The sequence below is a fragment of the Varroa destructor genome, unplaced genomic scaffold, assembly GCF_002443255.2.
Source record: "Varroa destructor unplaced genomic scaffold, Vdes_3.0 BEIS01000004.1, whole genome shotgun sequence".
Taxonomy (NCBI): domain Eukaryota; kingdom Metazoa; phylum Arthropoda; class Arachnida; order Mesostigmata; family Varroidae; genus Varroa; species Varroa destructor.
The window spans coordinates 30,096,198-30,115,405 of record NW_019211457.1 but is presented as its reverse complement, the minus strand read 5'-3'; the positions used below and the strand labels follow the sequence as shown (position 1 = coordinate 30,115,405).

General features: G+C 43.0%; 1 protein-coding gene across 3 annotated transcripts in view; it reads right to left on the bottom strand.

Moving 5' to 3' along the window:
* LOC111249514 (inactive tyrosine-protein kinase 7-like) overlaps positions 1–19,208 on the bottom strand; it is a 194,101-nt gene that overhangs the window by 24,670 nt on the left and 150,223 nt on the right. The window lies entirely within an intron of this gene.

Sequence of the window (19,208 nt, the reverse complement as noted above, 5' to 3'; positions counted from 1 at the left end):
ATTCAACACCTAAGTTATATCGTAGCCCATTTATCAACGCGTCTGTTAGCGTCCTTGGCCGATGCAACGTACACCATAATAAACTTCACCGGATATAAGCGAATACACAAAATATGACCCGTGGAATAACGTTATTAAATTATACAACTAACCCCGTGGGTGACCGTCTAGCTATTTCGCATGAGGCAAGAAGCTATTCATTGATGGACAAAAAAATTGATGGTTTATTACGGAGGCCGCAAGGTGCGGCCGGGTGTTTGTTGTACCGCACGTTAGCGTGATTCAGAATTGTAGCTATTATAGGACAGTAGCTCTCATTAGTATGAATGAATTAATCGAAAATGAGCCTCTGTCGTCCTCGTCTGCGTCGATCTTTCACTGAGTATTCGCACTCAACCTATGAAGGAACCGTTATTTTGCTTAGAGTGCGCATGCTGAGGCATAATGATGGCTTCCTGTGAAGCGGATAGAAAAAAGACCATCAACAAAAATGGTTTATGTGGAATACTCTTGAGGTTAGATCATATATAAATAATTTACACATTATAGTTCAACTATTAATTGAGTGATATAATACGCCTGGTGCGTTTTGTTGACGGGAATAAAAGAAGAGTTTGTAACAAATTGTATTTTTGTTTTATTTTATAGACACGAAGAGTCAACTAAACGTATTATAGGCTCTCGCCAGTTAAGACCTACTGATATGTATAGGGCGCTTAGTGACTTATTTTGAATCTCTTAATCTGCACATATTATTCGATCTTCAAGTCACAGTTCTTCATTCTTGCCTTAGTCGTTGCTGCTAATAGTTTTCACATTACTCGATATTTTCTATCCTTTATCAGGCGAAAGACTGCTGAAGCCTCTGCTATGTTTCGACCATAGACTTCTGCCAATATTATTGCTATTAGAGTATGTGACCACACCAAATATTCGGGACGACATTTCTCGAAGATAATTCAGCGATAACGCGGTCATCGTTACCGCTAGTTAAAGCCAGTGAGCATCAGCGAGAGCAGGACAACCGATGGAGATTGTTATGCAGCGGTTACGGGCTGGATTACCTTATGCCACGGTGCGTTCGTACGTCGAGTTGGCGCCCAAATGATTAGGACCGGAAAAGAGGAAATGGCATGACAGTGTCGATGGTAAAAGGCGGGAGGCATTGGTAACTACGGCGCTTTCCGATTGCATCTCTAGACAATCTATTGGGTATCTACTACATAGACAGGTGCTCGATGCTCCTTGTGCCAGTTCTTGGGAGAGCAGTTAAGCAAGCTGCAATGTTACTGTTCCATGTTGCTGGGATCGCAACTACCCAATGAGTGGGATATAGAGGGCTTGAGTAACGAGGACAGTATCGAATATGAGATACTTACGGGTGGTAGTTGGCAATCGAGTCGCAATAGATATACACACACATATAATCGACCCTCGGAAGTTGGATTCCTCGAAATATGGTTAAGATCCAAATCCCTTCGTTACCCCTAGAGTGTTTCCATATCGTCACAGTGCGTCCTTTCTTGGATGAACTCTGTTGACGACTCCGTCTTGTAAATATATAAGCAAGTGTACTCTCGTTTGAGTACGCAGTATACAGGCGAAGGGAAGCGGCTCTTAGCAGGGGATCTCATCAAGTGCAGCATCCAGAAGAAGCGGGCTTGTGGTAATGAAAATCACATCTATTGAAGTAGCTAAAAGTAACCACAGTAGCAGCAGACACGAAAGTCGTATTTTATTAAATTGTATAAGACATGTCTTTGCAGTTTATCATGACTCAGCTGTTCGTACGGGCTTTTCCGTGCGTTTTAATGCTAAATTGCCAGAATTCGGGGTAGTGACTGAGATCAAGCCACCTATTACAAACACCTACGTGGGTTTCGAACTGTAGTCGCTGTATATTGCTCCTTCTCCATGTCGCTATTACTCGCAACGTTTTCCTTGCAGCTCTAAACGACTGTTTTTCCCAGAGCCGCAACGCCTATATGAGAGAAGGGTCAACTGTTACTCAGCTGTTGTTCAGCCTTTCTCAGCTTTTCTCTCTTGAGTTACAAATGAGCCTGAAATAGACAACCCTGCAGCCCACACGAAGTCAAGAAAAATGGCGATCGTTGTTTTTTGTCGCTCTTGGCCGAAGGTCCTATCACGCTACCATTCAGGAGCAATTTGCGTCGCTGGCTGCTCCTTTTTCTAGTCACATGAACGCCAATGAACACTACATCGTTCTATTGCGTGCCAATCGCTGGAATAGTGGTGGTTTGCGTGTATGTTTGTGTGGGTGCTTGTGTTTACATCTGGATCTGTGAAAGTATTTCATGCGAGTGTGCCGTTGGCCTCATTCACAACGTCGTGCGAATTCCAAGAAGTCGTTGGCGTTGCAGCGATAGGAGCAATGGCGATGGCAGAGCCAATCCCAAACGCTGGTTGGCCTTGGCCAAGGCCGACGGATAGTCTGCATTTTTTTGAATTTGAAGAAAGTTACCAGAACCGTTAGTGGCTCTCTGTCCCCCAAGCCCCCTTAAAACAAACGCAGAGAAAACAGCTACGTAGATAATCTATGCTAGTCGCGCTTGTGGCTCACTCGCTTGTCGGCCCGTCTAGACCGGACGGCACGCAAGTTTCTACGGAACTGGCTGTGCTTCAGGGAAATATAGGCTACTGGAAATGGAAGCGGTCTTGACCGAGCAAGGGGCTCCAATACACTCAATGACCTCCTCCCGAACGATACTAGTAAACGGATGTACACAGCGCACAACCTTGTATATAGTCGGCTGTGCGAACCCAACATCCGATGGCGGTTGATCGAGGCTGCTTGTGGTGGCCGTCGCTGACAGCGAAAGCCCAATATAAAAGGGCCTTCAGTGGCCTTTAAAGCTATCTGTTTCAGCACTCGAGGAGAACGGCGGTTGAAAGTGAGCCGGATAAATATAAGGGTATGGGGGCGGTGCAATATACCGTGGCATTTTCTCAGGATGTTGGACCAATGAACATTAGAAAATAACGGGAACAAGCTGCTTGTAGTAGATACCGTAAAGAAATAGGAAGCTGTACGTGAAGGCAAAACGCCGGACTGAGACGGGTTGGCCGATGAATGAACGATTCTAGAAAAGAAATCTAGGATTAAAGCAAAAGGATGGAGATGACCATAGTAACAAGGACGCCCGTTTCGAGGTATGGAGCACGATTGAAATTGATTTCGGTAATAGATGCCGACTGAGAGATACGTATTGGCAAGGAATTATTCGTAAGAAGATGGATACTCGCACGGACTCATATGCGACGGAAAAGCAGTTATTTCAAACATTGTCAGTCGGGATACGGAAGTCACGTCGCTTATATAGAAAGATATTTCGCAGAAAGACTTTTTTGAGATTTTCGAGTTAGATAAGATGGCGATTCACTTGATGAACTTGATTACTATCTGCCCAAAGAAAGGCAATATAAACAACAAGTTTCCTCCGTAACCTTAAGGCTAGTGCATGACGGTTAGGTTTTGTTATGTATGATGTACTTTATTATTGCTTCGTGAATTTATTTAAAATGTTTTTTCAGCTACGTACATACGCTCAGATGAGTAAGGTTACCATTTGGTTTTATTTGTTAGATGTAGGACCAAAAGCAAGACGAGTTTGCAGCATCTGTTAACCTGGCAATTTGAAAAGACCGTCTATTGCACGTTGCAAAACTACATACGCAGCTTCACAATAAGATTCCGTGTACATAGTCGATGTTGCTCTAAAAAGGAGATATACATAACTTCGGTACGATGGGACGGTCTCGACAGGTTGAGACGGTTATGCTTTTTAGAAAAATAGATAGCTTTACGCAATTTTTTTAAAACTAAGATGCGTAGACTCACACTGACTTGTGCTTGCAAATGCATAATAAAACTGTTAATTTTATAGATTAAATAGACGGCAGCATCGTTTTTGTCTGATCCACTATGTTCATAAAATCGAGCATGTTTGCGTGAACAGAGTAATGAACAGATTGCTACATCTGTTAAGTACCTCACACAGCTAATCAGACTAGTGTTTACTTAGACAGGTGCTTTCAATCCCAGTTGACCGTATCACTGTGGGGACGGTATGACATTTCCTACCAAGTGAATCATCTGCTGGTTGCTTTATAATATATACATAGGTTCGTGTAGTTTTACCCAGGTCGGCCAGAAGTTTCCTATCACTATCACAGACTGTTACCGCCCGAATGAATCGTGAGGTTGGTACTACTACTCTTGTCCTAGCGAATGGCCTTCTTTCTTCATTCGCGCCTAACCTTCTCCAGGAAAAGGATCGTTACAAACGGGGACTTATTTGCGCTAGTTTCCTCATCCCTCCCCTATTAAAGAGCTATGGCACGATCGTCTGACATAGCTTTCTTTGCCCAGCCTCTCGTCTCGTGAAGACGCATACGAAGTCTATATACGGTCCATGTGTTAGCCTATTGCAAATCCTAAGCGAAAGTAAGGTTGGGAGGGCAATAGCCAATGACTTGTTAGCTACGTGCCCAGCTAACCCGGTGAGCGCCAATGAGTTATGGGCAATGAGTCCTTCATCGAGTTGTATATTATTGTCCTTTAGCAAGACCCTGCCAACTGCTAGCTTGAAATAGAAGGGTAGTATATCGGCACACCCAGGTTGCATATTAATGTACCTGAACTACATTTATACTGAGACTATTACAGTAACACGCACTACTGAAGGGAAGGAAAACAGCGAAGATACAGATGGTCAGTTTAACTAAATGTTTTGCGTGTTCCAATTTGGAGTTGTTATTCTAATTTGAGGATAGGGTGGGTGGGTGGTGGCCGATTTATTGTGTGCGAACGTACTGGTCCATATGAATGATCTTGCGAAGGAGAAGAAAAATGCGATTGTAAATAAGAACAGAATCAGTAAGGAGTAGAGTAGTTTAGTGGCTTGTATTTATACCTTTGTTTTTTTTAAATTGATTTTATTTATACTTATTAACCTAAGGCCCTTCCTCTGACTTTTACCTAGGAATAGCGGTTCACGTAATTCGATCCTAACATTCGTTCGAACACTATAATAGGTCTCATATACATATGTGACCACTAGACGTAGATCAGACCTTTTTGTGAACAAAGCTCTTCTTCACTTACGTGTCAACCTAGCCAATGACCCCAAACTCGCCAATCGTAATCCTTAACGTATTGTTCGAAACAGTTAGATACTACCGTAGTACATTAATTTTAAGATATTTTCTTTAATCTGATACTCTGCATTCGCACGATTAGAGTATCTATCTAACATAAGTCAAAGTAATTTAAACATAACATTGAATGGGTGATACCGTCATCTGTGTCACAGTGTACCTCCTACTTAGTTGCAAGCTTAGATTATAAACCTAAACACTCACCCCTATTTTACTTATGGTACTTTTGTATATATGGACGTTGCATGTTCTTATATCAGTAGATTCATATAGTCTCTGTATTCACAGGAGTCACAACTGGTAGGATTTAAAAATTACCTCGTTTGCGAGCCGTGCCTGTGAACGTCGTACTTCGAGCAACATCTAAATAAAAACTAGCCTTAGGGTAACTGCGGACAGTAGCTATGTAATCACAGATAATTTCAGCATTGAGTTGAAATATTTAAAAAGTGCTCAAATCCTAGTATTTGGCGGACGGAAAAATCTATAATATTACTTTTTTATTTGGCGGGATTGCGTTATTCTTGACCGTTCCCTCGTCCAGTGGTGTCTACTGTTAAAAATTCTCGTCTGTCACATATTCCCAGAGAGCTAATGTTGAGCAGGATATTTACGAGACTAGTAGGTGATTTAAAGTGTTATTCAAATCAAAAACCCTAAACAAATTTCGATAGGGCCAAAAGTCAATTTGCATTTATTTTTCTTACATTCGGCCTAAATAATGCTACTGAAGGCTGTCGTATGATCTTATTAATAAGACTCCTCTGGGTTACTTGCATAAAATACTGGATTTCGAATAGGTTGTGTGTATATCGCCATATTTGTCATAAAATGTCACAAGGCGAGTGGTAAAATGTAACTTTTAAGGTACTTGCCTTGGAAATCGACTTGGCAAAGCAAGGTTCAGTAGATGACCACAAGTCAATCGAGCACTTACCCATCTTACTAATACTTCTGTGAGTTGCATAGACTAGGTGCCATAAAGAAAGTTGCTATACTTTGTGCTATATGAAGTCACATATCGATGACAAATCTGAAATCTTATACTTACCATCAATTAGGTTACGCGCTAATTACACTTGTATCAAGTAAGGTGATCTATATAGAAATCTAGGAGCTCATTCTGGTCGATGCGAATCGGGTTTAAAGGCTTAAAACGTCAATCCGACGATGCCGTACGATTATGCCATGTTTACACCATTATAAGACTATTCCAGCAGGCCAAGTCTATTCATAACATTCGAAAGTTCGTTAACACGTGTTTTGTTGTGTCCTAGCTACCGTATGCTCGATCAAAGTTCAAGCCATGATCTGCTACGGTTGTGATCACCACTGTGCATTTGGCCAGCGCCATTACGTCCTGTTCGTAACTGGGATCCTGGTCAGTTTCGCCACAGGTTACACCCAGCCGTTCGTTTTTTTCATGGTTTCCCCAAGTCGTTGCTGCTCAATTGCTACAACTCATTTTACTAGTCGGCGACTTCTGCATACGATACATAGACCAGCCTACCGAAGCCACCAGTCCAGCCCAGCAGCTATTTGCAAAGCGGAGGAGGACACTGATCTTTACACGTACAGCAAGAGGGCTGAAAGAAACCTATGGCACGCAGGCTCACGTGGTATGCACAACATAAATGAGATGGCCCGACAAAACGTGCGCTTGCACACGTCGTTTCATACTGTCAACGTTGCAGGCTACGCGAAATCTGCTGGCGAGTAAATTTGCGGAAAGCTGACCTGGAGCAAAAGCTTAAACACATTGTATTCAGTGTTGTTCAAGCGTACACTATCCCGACAAACGTCTTTTGCACATGGAGAAAATAAAAAAACAACGGCCTGTGCATTTTATAGAACTTGGTCGTGTGGAAATCGTATACCACTTCCCGGCCATAGTCCCTGTGTTCTACTCGATGGCCATCCGGAGCCATTACGCATGCAGGGTGACGACCAATGAGAAGCAGCATGCGTCGCACTTGCCTGGCGACCATATACTGTGAAATTGGCGAAGGATTCGCAGTCATCGGCTACACTTTGTTCGTAGTCCTGCTGTTCTGTCTGCCTGCTCGTCGAATTACGGACACAGTAGTCTATCGAGAGCCAATTGGAGGTTCTCAAGTGCACAATTCACGCTAACAAAATGCCTGTAAACAAGCTTCTCCCTCTCGAAGAGCTGGCTTTGGGTTGAACCACAAACCGGTAAAAGCTTTTTTGCTTTTCTCATATTCTCCTGTGAGAGAACCTTTCACCCTCCTTTGCGTCGACTCGAAGCAAATTTCACCAAGTTCTTCCTTATAAAAATGCTACGTCTCGATACCGATTCGGTCTCCCGTTACCTCCAGGTTATTTCCTTATCTTTACCTGCATCCTACATTCTTCGCCGCCTTTAGTCTCCGAGCCGCTGTCGTCTATAAGCCTCATCTACATTCTCAGTTGAACAGAACCCAAAACCTTGTTAGGCACTTGCCACGTCACGACTATGTGAAGGGGTTTGACCTAGTCGAACGACTGCTAAGCAAGGCACGAAGCATGGTCATTGTAATTGCAATAGTAGTAGCAGTAAAAAAAAAAAAAGGGCTCGTTTACAATGTTCCAGGCTACTCTCGCTCGAGTTGGTTTAGGCTGCTATTTTTTTTCCTTCAGCTTGTTTTCTGCGATGTAGCTGCTACGAACCAATGATACCAGGCAGAACCGTGAACAATGCGCTGCAAGCACCAACTGCGACAAGACTAAACAAAAACTGACACTCTACGGTACGCGCACTTGCCTCTTTTAGGCTTGCAGGCCTTGACCTACCAAGCTGCGCATCAGGTTCCTTCAGCGCCGAACCGTATGAGCGTCATTATAAGATCCGACACAGCCAGAATCGAAAACATGAGACAAAGAGTCTTGGTGACGCCAAATCTTTTCCTATAGTATAACAATCCCCAAGGTAGATTCGGCTGAAACAGTCAATAAAGTGAACAGGATAATGTGTATTTGGTACGTCTCACTAAAAATACAACTCCTCACTGGGCACTTCGGATTTCAACATGGCTACTGTCGTTGGTTGGGAGAATACTATCAGGCCAACTTGTGTTTGTGTGGAGAAGAAGTCAAACCGTTTGCGAGCGTGCCAATATATATTCTCATTTGACTTTGCCTAACGTAGCAACATAGCTAATAATAAATTTTTTTTCATAAATGTCCGAAATGTACATCAGTATATTCAGTTGTAGTAATTATGACCTTATTACTTCTTACAACACATCGTTTCTATGACGCGCCAAATGGAATACGTGGTACTCTTGCGGGGCCTCTGTCTGTATCGCAATTCTCTACTATGCTATACAAAGGACCCTGTACTGTTTCTGAAAGAAACTAACGTGGACGCCCATTAAACCTTTAAGTCCTCGCATACATACTTTTATATTCTGACTTCTCTGCTCTTTTTAGAATGGCCAATCGCGTTGAGACCTACAATGCGTGTTTCCTATCGTTTCAACTGATTCCTTTATGTAGTAGAAAAGCCGCAGGCTCGAACGGTCTATTACAAGAATCTACGTGAAGTTATCCGTGTTAATCTCGTTTTACAGAGTAAGCCACAGCTGAGGTCACCTGACCTAGATCGCTACGGGTAAACCCTCAGCCGGGGGAAGTGCTACTTGCTTACGCGGATCAAGACACGGAAAATTAATATATAGCAATGCGCAACGCATAGCATGAACTCATGACCGCATCAACCAGCTTAGGCTGGACAACTTTTGACGACGTGTCGTCTTCTTTCCATCCACCTCTCCTTATGTGGCCGCCTTTCCTCTGTGAGTCTAAATCAAACGATACATGTCAGTTCATCGGAGCGACGATCGTTTTCCTCGCATCCCTATTTTGTAAACAAAAGCTCCCTTTAAGTCGACGACCACAGTACAGAAATACATCACCGCTGTGTTTATTATGGCTACCGTGCGTTTCAGCATAGTTCTGCTCGAAGGTGAGTGTACGCTTTGAGCCGACGCACGTTTGAAACGCTGCACCCCTTGTTACGGAAGAGCCAAGACAGAGTCACTTAGTAGTATTTTCTCCTCAGGAGAAAACTGAAGGACCAATTGGCGTTGACGGATCCGTTGGCAGTGAGCTGCAATAGGATCGTTCGGAAACTTGCACCAGTGAAGAGTTGGAGAAGAGCTTGCAAGGGCCTTAGTTAAACTGGACTGCGATTGCGAAAACTGCCACACTTGTTGGAATATGGCTGACGAATGGTTCGCTTGAATGCTCTTGACATGGCCATTGGTCGAGGTTGTTCGGACACACGGTCTGCTCCGTGATTAGGGAGTAATGTTCGCTGGCGTCGTCGGACCATCAGCCAATTTCGACCCTAGCATGATGATGGCCTATCGAATAACTTACTCAACTATACATGACGCCTGCGCTTCTATCAAACACGAGGGCGCATTAGCACCATCCACTAGCATTATATCAGATGCAAGCCTGTCATAGGGAAAAAGCCTATTTCAGTTAACTTACTAACAAGAACTCCTCCCTCTCCATAAATATAGGTGCATATACATATGAATGGCTGAGTTGTTCGATTATCAAAATGGTGTAATACGCTTTTGTCATAGTATTGGAAATTGAACCTGATCTCACTAAACAGCCTAATCATAACGCGCGGAATTGCATGCTTCAATCAGCTGTCGCCTTCAATGATCTGGATCTAGGTATGTACATTTATTTCATTTCTGGTTCAAGCAACTATGATTGGTAGAAGAAGCCTAAAAGGGCGATAGAAAAGCAAAGGACGCGCTCTGCATCAGCGACTTTGTTGCTTGGATCAAGTTACTCCAGCCACGCCTGGCCCTCCCACCCCGAGCTGTATCTGGATTCGAGTTCGCCATCGTTCAGCTAGATCTTGACCGCTTCTATTCCTTTACTACGACCGTTTTTACGTTGTTAACGCGCTCTTCGTTGATGGTGCGGGCGCTGACGCTGGCAGGCACTGGCACAGAAACTTGTTTGACTGCTGAGTGGTAATGTTTCATTATGGACTCATCAGCGCTTCTTGTTGCATTCCCTGTTCTGCAGCCCGAGTCTGTGAGTGAGTCGCGGCAAAGCGAAGGGCTGCGTGAAAAAGCCTTTTGTCTTGCCACTTGCCCCTGGCTTAAACTCATTAAAGAGGTCCCTAGAGGTCAAGAGTGCCTGGCGGATCTGACAGGAACCAAACGAAACGACAGTCTATATTCGGGCTGGTCAACTTAAGTGCTTATGCACTAAGACAACGAGAGCACAAAAAATACTACGATATTAATAACTAGAAGAACAATAATGAACCAGTACAGTATGAACAAGCAAAGCTCTGGCGGGATTCGAACAGGAAAACATTTTGCCTGTTGCGTGTACTAGTATTAGTACCAAGATAAAGTCAGGGTACCATAGTTACCTCTTACAAAACAACGCTTTCGACAGCGTCTTTCTCAAAACAGAACAAACAAACAAACAAAAAGATTACAAAACTTCAACTGTCAGGCAGAACTTTTACTACTCATTACCATTTAAGCATATTCCGCTTTCCTCTTCACCAGCATCCCCTGGTGGACTTGACTGCGAGTCTCGAATTCTTTTTCGTTTCCATCGTACCCCATTTTTCCCATGTATATGTTTAACCTGGCTGTCAAGGGCCTGGTCCCAACAGGCTCCTCCGAGTTGGGTCCGTCGGTTTTACGTCGGCTTGCGTTTCTTCACGAGGCCCTAAGTCCTGACAACCGACAAAGGCCTTCTCGTCGCTCGAATCCCCTCCACCCATAGACACATACCCCTGTTCTACTCTTTGCTGATGAGCTCCAGTTAGATCCCTGGAGCATCTGACCGCACTAAAATGCTCAATACCAGCAGCATCCAAGTTTCACATTTTTCTCATTTTTGCTGACCCTGTCTTTCGATGACTAGATATTTCCACTATTAGCAGAAAGGAGCCTTATTTGCTCAGAATAAGTATTACGTAACGCTGCGTAATATATAATGTATAATCGAGAAAATGACGATAAAAGGCCTACGAGAAAGGGTACTCAAGCCGGGTAAATTGGGTTTTTAAACTTGGGCCTTGCCGAATTATTAATGATGCGCGATATCCAATGAGTAAACTAGTCATTTTCACTTGGAGGTGAGTACACCATAGACACGATTTGCGGTTACACATGGAAGACTATCATGCCAATGTTACGACAGTGCCTCTTAGATTAACCAAACCTAGATCTGCACCTTTGATCAAATAGGTGAATGGGACACTAAAATCAGACTATACCATGTATTGCTGAAAACAGTTGCTTTTCATAAGGTTCTTCCTATGGATTAAATTTGATTTGGTTTATCTTCATAACCACATTGCCTGGTATTATGGCAACTGTACATCACGATTTTGTCAATTTATAATTAAAATCATACTCAGTCCAACTGAATAGAAATTCATCAGGTAAGGTGGGTTGTAGCCACAGACGAGAATAGCTTTAAGTATACCAGTTTCAAAAGGTTAATGGAAATCCTAGATATCATGTCTTAGACTGTTATGGTTGACCTATAGATATACAGCCGTTACTGCACTTCCATTACACGAGAGCCGATTGATGCTTAAAACAGTGATCCCGCTGCTTACGGCGCAATTAGATTCGACCATATTTTCGGGGCAATTTGATTTCCACTATTAGTCCTTTCTCTTAATTTTTGTAGCGGCCTAAAACAATTCCACAGTATGGGTCTTTGACGTAATCCGATCACATATTACTGCCGACGTAAATCCCGGTACCGCTGTATACAACTCGAAACAAAGCAAGTTTGCGGCGTCGTCGCTGGTCGAGTATACAGCACTCGCGGACATCTGTGCCCAAGATGTATCGGTGCCATTTATGCTCCACGCCTTCGATTCGTTTTGGAAACAGGGGAGGATGGTTAGAAAAAGCACCCGGCAGTTCTTTCCCTACAAAGAGTCGAAAAAGGGATCTCCTTGTCAACTTGGACTAACACCGTCCCAGTGGCCACGTCCCCAGATGACCCACACATCGAAGGCATGATCAGGCCAACCCGACCAAGTCAAAACTGTGTGCCGACCAGCATTCACACCTACACACACATGTTGGTACGGTACATACGTGACCTAGCAGCAGTGCTTCATTCGACTATAGCTAGCACCCTTGAAATGGGCTAACAACCCAGCAAAACTCCGCCAACAGCAAACCGGCTTCAGGCTCGCTCCGGAAATTTATAGGGGTGCTGTTGTCCGGAAACCCACGAAATAGCCAAGTTTGAGCGAAATAGTGCGCTGCTTAGGATATAAGTGGCGATGTTCCCGTACTAGTGGGCCGAAGGACTCCTGTTTTGGGATCCATGGCGGGAGATGCGAATGACTAGCCTTTGAAGCAAAGCAGATTCTGGAGTTCAGTTCACTTGGTCGAGATCATTCTTACCCCCCCCCAAAAGCACGCTGTTTATTTCTGCCTGCTTCTATCTAATAGAACAAAGCCCACGTTCCCCAGCAAGTCCTTGTTTGGGACTCGTTTGTGCGGTGACACTTAGAGATTCGGTATAGAAGAGGAAAACCAAAATGGCCCCGTTGTTTTGGTAGGAGTAACCAGTATTGAACTCTGGCGACTGTCGGCGTGTACCAAATCACTTACTCACGAGGAGATACAAACGTCTCGACAATTCGAATTAGCAAAGATTCATTTTCCCAATCTAAAGCCTTCGTTAAACTAAAATTTCGATATTAGGGGCGCCGTCAGAAGGGCAACTATTATGTTTGCGAATCCTCGGTCCATTTGTTGAAGAACGCGCAGAAATGTAGAAACATTTACCAGTTTCCCCTATATGAAGCATCTGAGAAATCAGAAAAGGATCATTGTTCCCCAATCATTCGATATTTTTTTTATATTTGTCACTTTTTGTTTTTTGCCTTCTAAAATGATGTAACGGGATCATTTCAATAAGCCTCACTCTTAGGTACTTGATTATGCTCACAGATCGCGGTTAGCGGTACTCTAGGTAACGCTAGACCAGTTCACGCGACCGAAACTTTTGTCTTCAGACGTTATAGTGTTTACAACAACAACAACGATAACTCTTCCTATTAAAAATTACATTACATCATAAGCATTTTCAACAAAATTCTACATTTTAACTTTTAAACGCTTCCAGCTGTCGTTTCGGAGTGAAAATGCGACGAGCTGAGGCATTTCTTCAAGCGTATCATTGAAGAAAGCAAAATTCGAAATAATGCCCGGATCATAAGTAGCAAATGGTTCCATCTTGGTAATTTTATAGAGACAAGGCATTAATGGAGCCTCGAAATAATCATATACGAGTAGCGCAAAACTCACACGTGGCATGAATTGTCACACAGGTAAATTTATACCAACCGCTATGATACTACGATTAAGAAATATAGAGAAGATTATAGAAAACGGAAGTCGAACGGAATGTCATTGGTTTTACCCTTTAACGTTTATAAACATAAATAGTATAATTCTTCAAGTCAATGCATATTTATATGCAAGTTCGAGGGAAGTCAAAGAGCTCATTCAATTTCTGTTCATTGTGGTCCTTGTTCAGAGTCTTTGTACACATTATTTTATGGCCATTCGGTAGTATTTCCAATTTATATCTGCCGTTATTATGGCCAGTTTCGAACTTTTAGTTCAAAGGGCAAAACCCGTTGATGATGCTGCACCTGTTCGTGTTCCCACTATTTTCGTTAATCAATGAAACACAAAGTACTGCTAGATGATTCATGGCTAGATGTGAGATCAAAACTCAAATCGCAGTGATCAATTCCATAACTGTCCTATTCCAATAAAATATGTTCCACTTAGATATTTCAGTTCTAATCAATGAGTCGTTAGTTCTAAACCTTAAATTGTTAAAAATCATCTTATTTCGTCGGATTAAGAAAACACAATAATCTCCGATTTCGAACCTGACTCCACTGTATGCACGCATCCATATGGTAAATATTAATAAAACAATACAATCTCTAGGCCTTGAGATTTTTTCAATACCGTCATTTTCATACAAGACAGAATATCTATGAAATGCGACTCTACCGTGGACTGACTCTCAATTTATAAAAATGATTGGCTTTTGTGTTCATCCAAAAATTACATAAGGATCTCTGGTACCGTATAACATTTTCGCATACAAGACACGCAGTAATAATACATATTATAATTAGTACGTGTCTATAAATAGTATATAGTATTAGTACATAGTATATATTATACTGAAAAAAGTCCTTGTTGCTGTCCATGTAATAAAGCAACATTTATCTTCGAAGGGTTCATATATATATGTGCCATTACTGATTGTTTTATATAGCAGAAACGCTCCCTCAGTAGCAAAGGATCTCAGGCTAAAAACCACACTCGTTATAACAATAAACAACCACAGACACGCTACTAACCTTTGGGCTTTTGGTACGCAACTAGACAGATGCGCGCGGTCGAGCTGGACAAAACAAGCTGCAAATTTAAGGCCTTTTTAGCCCAACTACATCTTCCTATCTTTCTTTTTGTTTACTTTTTTCTTTGATTTAGCTTCCGTAACACTCTATTTCTATGGACCTTTCTGAAAGTTAGCCTTAAAGGTACGTGTCCGTCTGTACTGCGCGGAAAAAGAGGTGACTTAGGCAAATGTCGGGGAGTACAGAGGGAAAATTATTCCCTAATAAAGTCCTGAAAACATCAAGAAGCATCGGCGGCGGCGGCGGCGGCTGCGGTAGTGGTGACAGTAGCTGTGTTATTGCTCGCTCTAAGGCTGAATGACGCCGGCCTAAACAGGCCCCTTTCTAACTCTGCATAATCTCATATTACTGCTCCGTTGTCGTCACCGGCGTTAACTCCGTCAGTAAGATTAAGGTGTTCCCGAAGGTCTCGCACAGGCTTGGCAATAACCACTCGTAGTGTCGTTTCCCTTTCGTTCGTCCATTTTGGAGCTATCGCCGCCAGGGATACATTTCGACGAAAATGTGCACCCATCATAGGTCCTGTATGCGGCCTTCATCCGCTCAACTTACACCGTACAGATGTAACTCTGCATTTCCGCTCTCCATTTCGTACTGTCCGCACTTTATCTGACTGAAGTTGAAGCCTTGTCTCGAGCCTCGGCTTAAAGCCCACTGGACTGTTGGAAATGGCAAGGGCAGTGCCGGTGGATGTGAAACCAGGTTCCGCCTTCTCCCTTTTGGCCGAGACGGATCGCTAGCGCAGCTTAAGTGTATCCTCGTCAGTTAAAAAAATCACATGTAAGTATGCTCCGGCACGATGGCTAGTGGCGTCAGCTAAGTAGCCCGCGAAAAGAGGCGTGTTTCATTGCAAGTCGAAAGATCCGGTGGCAGACTTGAGCAGGGTAAAGAAACCTCGGTTGAGTTGGATTAAGAAACCCTGACATTGGTTGGACGGACGTCGAAGGCCGAAAGTAAAAATCCATGAGTACCGCGGAGTCGGCAAAAGCACTCCAGAAACGCCCCAGTTGGGTTAAGATGCTGAAGGCTGAATGCTTGTATAAGAGTCCATACGAATATATATATGTATATAATACACGCATAATTGCTCACTTGTTCGTGTAACTGCTCGAATGCTAAGAGGTGGATACCTACTGAATGAATATCTTCCTATCTTTTTTCTTAGCCATAGCCGAGCAAGCTGTAGCACTGGCCCAGCCGCGACCAGTTGTACAGCAAATTATATTATCCACCCGCGCCTATCGATGCAACCAACCGGGAATAAGGCTTAGCGCAGACCTGCCGCTAGCTTACTTTTGTCCCTTACTCCTACCTGTCCTCTTGCCGCCCTTCTATTTTAAGCACTATGCGGTCTTGCAAACTGCATGTAGCTCACGCACATGCTGAAGATGGGCATACCAGAAAACTAGAAAGAAGAAGTCTAAACACCTGCCGCCCTTGTCTAATCTGCAACAGCTGCAGCAGTAAACTGATGGGCCGCATTCACATATGCGGATACAGAAATAAACGCGGAACTGCTGTAAGCATAGTTCCCTTATGATAATATAAAGTGCCATCTGATGATCGAGGCGCATTTAATTAGAGCTTTTAAAGCAGAAATATCTAGAGTAGACCTGTGATAACTTATCATTAACTTTCCCGGAATACATATATATTATTTCTATCGACAACTTATGACTTACTATTTTTGCCGTCAAAAATGCATGAGTTGATCATGGCCATTACTCACAATATCTCTGACAACCGGCTTAGCCGTTATCTTACACAATACGTCGCGTCGAAGCGAAGTCTCAACCGTCGATCTGGTTCCGCCCATACAACGGTCATAACGAACATTGTCTTTTTTTTTTTTTAATGCTAATGAATCACAAAGCACCTTCTATTTCTATTGCTTAACAGTGATACTTCACACTCTCTCTCCTCCTCTTTTTCGTTGATGGCCGTATCCTATACAGTTTCTTCCTACTAACAGTATGTCGGTTTCGGGGCCGCTTTCAAGCAGAGGATCGTACTCTGTTGTTTCTATTGCTCGTTTATTTTGGCGACGATAGCAATTCGCTTTATGGCTCATTGTGACAGTAACGTGATATTCCGCGACAAGGCCCCATGGCAATGCAGTAGTCACACAATCACAAAATCTAAGTTCTTAGTGTTGATCTAAATCGTCTTGCACTGTGTGCTTCCGCATGCGTGAATGCATTTCATGGCTCCGCTGTCTCATCATTGTACCGCATAGAAAGAGACCGAATCATTATTAAACGGTCGGGGCCTTGTGTGTCGGAAGAAACCTCAGGGGCAATATTTGCTTTCAGGATGATATTCGATGGAAACCAGCTGACTCCATGATTGAAGAAACTGGCACAAACGAGTATCTTCTTTGTTTTTCTTTCTTTTCGCTTTGTCGTTTTCGAGTTTTCGCTAACGCCGTTTCGGCCTATGCAAGCAATGACGTCGGGTTCGTTTAACGACTGCGTCGTTCGGTCGTGCTGGATCTACCTTGAATGGTACCACCGTAATTGTTATTACAGCTCACAGTTCCGTCGTTCTCAAGCGTGCAACATGCGCACATAAACAAAGCGGGCTGTAAAAACGACGGAAAGGCGTACAAAGCGAGACCGTCGCCCACCCGTGACTCGACGGTAATTGAGCTTCAAGGCATTGGTCAGATGCGTCCTTTTAGACTGCCGTCATCTTCAGTCAACGAGGAAAAGTTCGAATGCTAGGGAGATAGAGGGAGAGAGATCTATTTAATGGTGGCTATTAAATGAAGAACAACAAACATACAGACAACTAAGAAAATAAATTATGTAAGAACATAGATAGAGGCAAGCAGGCCCTATTAGCATTACCCAAAACGCAATACAATAGATCTTTCGTCGTACGAAAAGTGTATGTGTAGAATACGTTGACAAACCCTGGATACGTACTTATCTACCGCTTATACGGTTTTGATAATATTTGATGTTTATAGTGTTCAGGATCCGGCCGTGCAATAGACGATGCACGTGAAATACACATACTATACTGTGTGAATAAAGGAAGTTATCTTTTTATATATATATATATATATATATATATATATATATATATATATATATGCGCATGCAGTAGCGAATTGTTTTTTGTTTGCATGTGATACGTTTAGCCCCATTTACCGCAATAAGTTTCAATGCTGCGATGCTGATTACAGCAGACAAAAGACACGCATCGGGTAGTCTGACCCGTGGTGTTCCTTAGTACTAATATTGCACACAATGATTAACCACTAACTGACGTACTCTACAAATTCTCGAATCAGAAGGGCGGTTGCGTTTAGGTTTGTCGCTACAACTCGGGCTAATGTGACGATCGCGCGCGCCGTTTACTCTACCTAAAAAATGCTTTCAACAGCCTTATCACCGGTTTTAGATGACGCAAGTTGTGGTACTTCAGCGGCTGATTACCCGTCAGATCAGTCCGACCGAGTTGCAGCTTGCTAATAAATTGGTAACTGCAAATAACAAACAGTACCACATGGGTCGACGTAGGTTGCTGGAATAGCATCACCACTATACAGTTGTATTAGCTGGATGGGTATTGAAAGGTCTCGGTAGACATCTCCAGCACTATCTGCAACAAAACGTAAATCCGATTTCTCCCTTCCTTCTAAGTGCATTATGCTACGAAGAGCTTCAGTATACTTGTTCATGTGTATCTTAAAACCCAAAGAGTAAGTAGAATAATGCGAACTAAAAACATTTGAGAAAATTTGACCCTGCCACGCGGATGGCGCGTCTTTTTTGGTGTCCAGGCCCGAGCTAGCTAGGTATCTCCTCCAAGCGTCCTACAGGACAACAGACACTCCCTGGTCTATCGCCACAACTCGGCTCGTCCTTCACTACTAATGCTTTTTTTTGCCCTGATATGTAGGGCAATTCGAAGGGCAGGAAACGATAGCGGTGAGAGGCTTTTTATGGCTGCCTACCATTGTCATCGATGTTTCTCTTTTTCCGTATCCGGTGAAGGCCTAAAGATGAGGCTCAAATTTTCCAGGTTCTCCCCCGATCCAACCTGGCGTCAGATCATCTTAACCGACAATCCGTACACATATCAACGCTGTAAGGATGTCAAAGAAATAAAATAGCTCCGATGTTCTTGAGTTTGATAATAAGCATTTGTAAGCACATTTAGTTACTGGAATTGTTATCTAGCAGTCTATGTTTATGTAACCTGTGCCCCTCTAACTTAATCTGTAGGATAACTAGAAAGGATATAAACGACGACAACAGCGTGTTGTGAGGTAAACCTCTTCAGACTCAAATAGACCGGGGCAATTAGTTAACACAAGGTGAAATTTATGGAGATGGCTATTTGCTGGATAAGTTTCCACTCCAATTACACATTTTACAGCCAGTTTATATATATATATATATATACATACATACATGCGTGTGTGTATGTGTATGTAAGTGGTTTCACCGGTTATTCTTCATTTCCCTAAGCGTCGTGATCACATCAGCTACAACCATCTCAACCTCTGGAGCCGTCAACATAATCACCATTTTCATCAGCA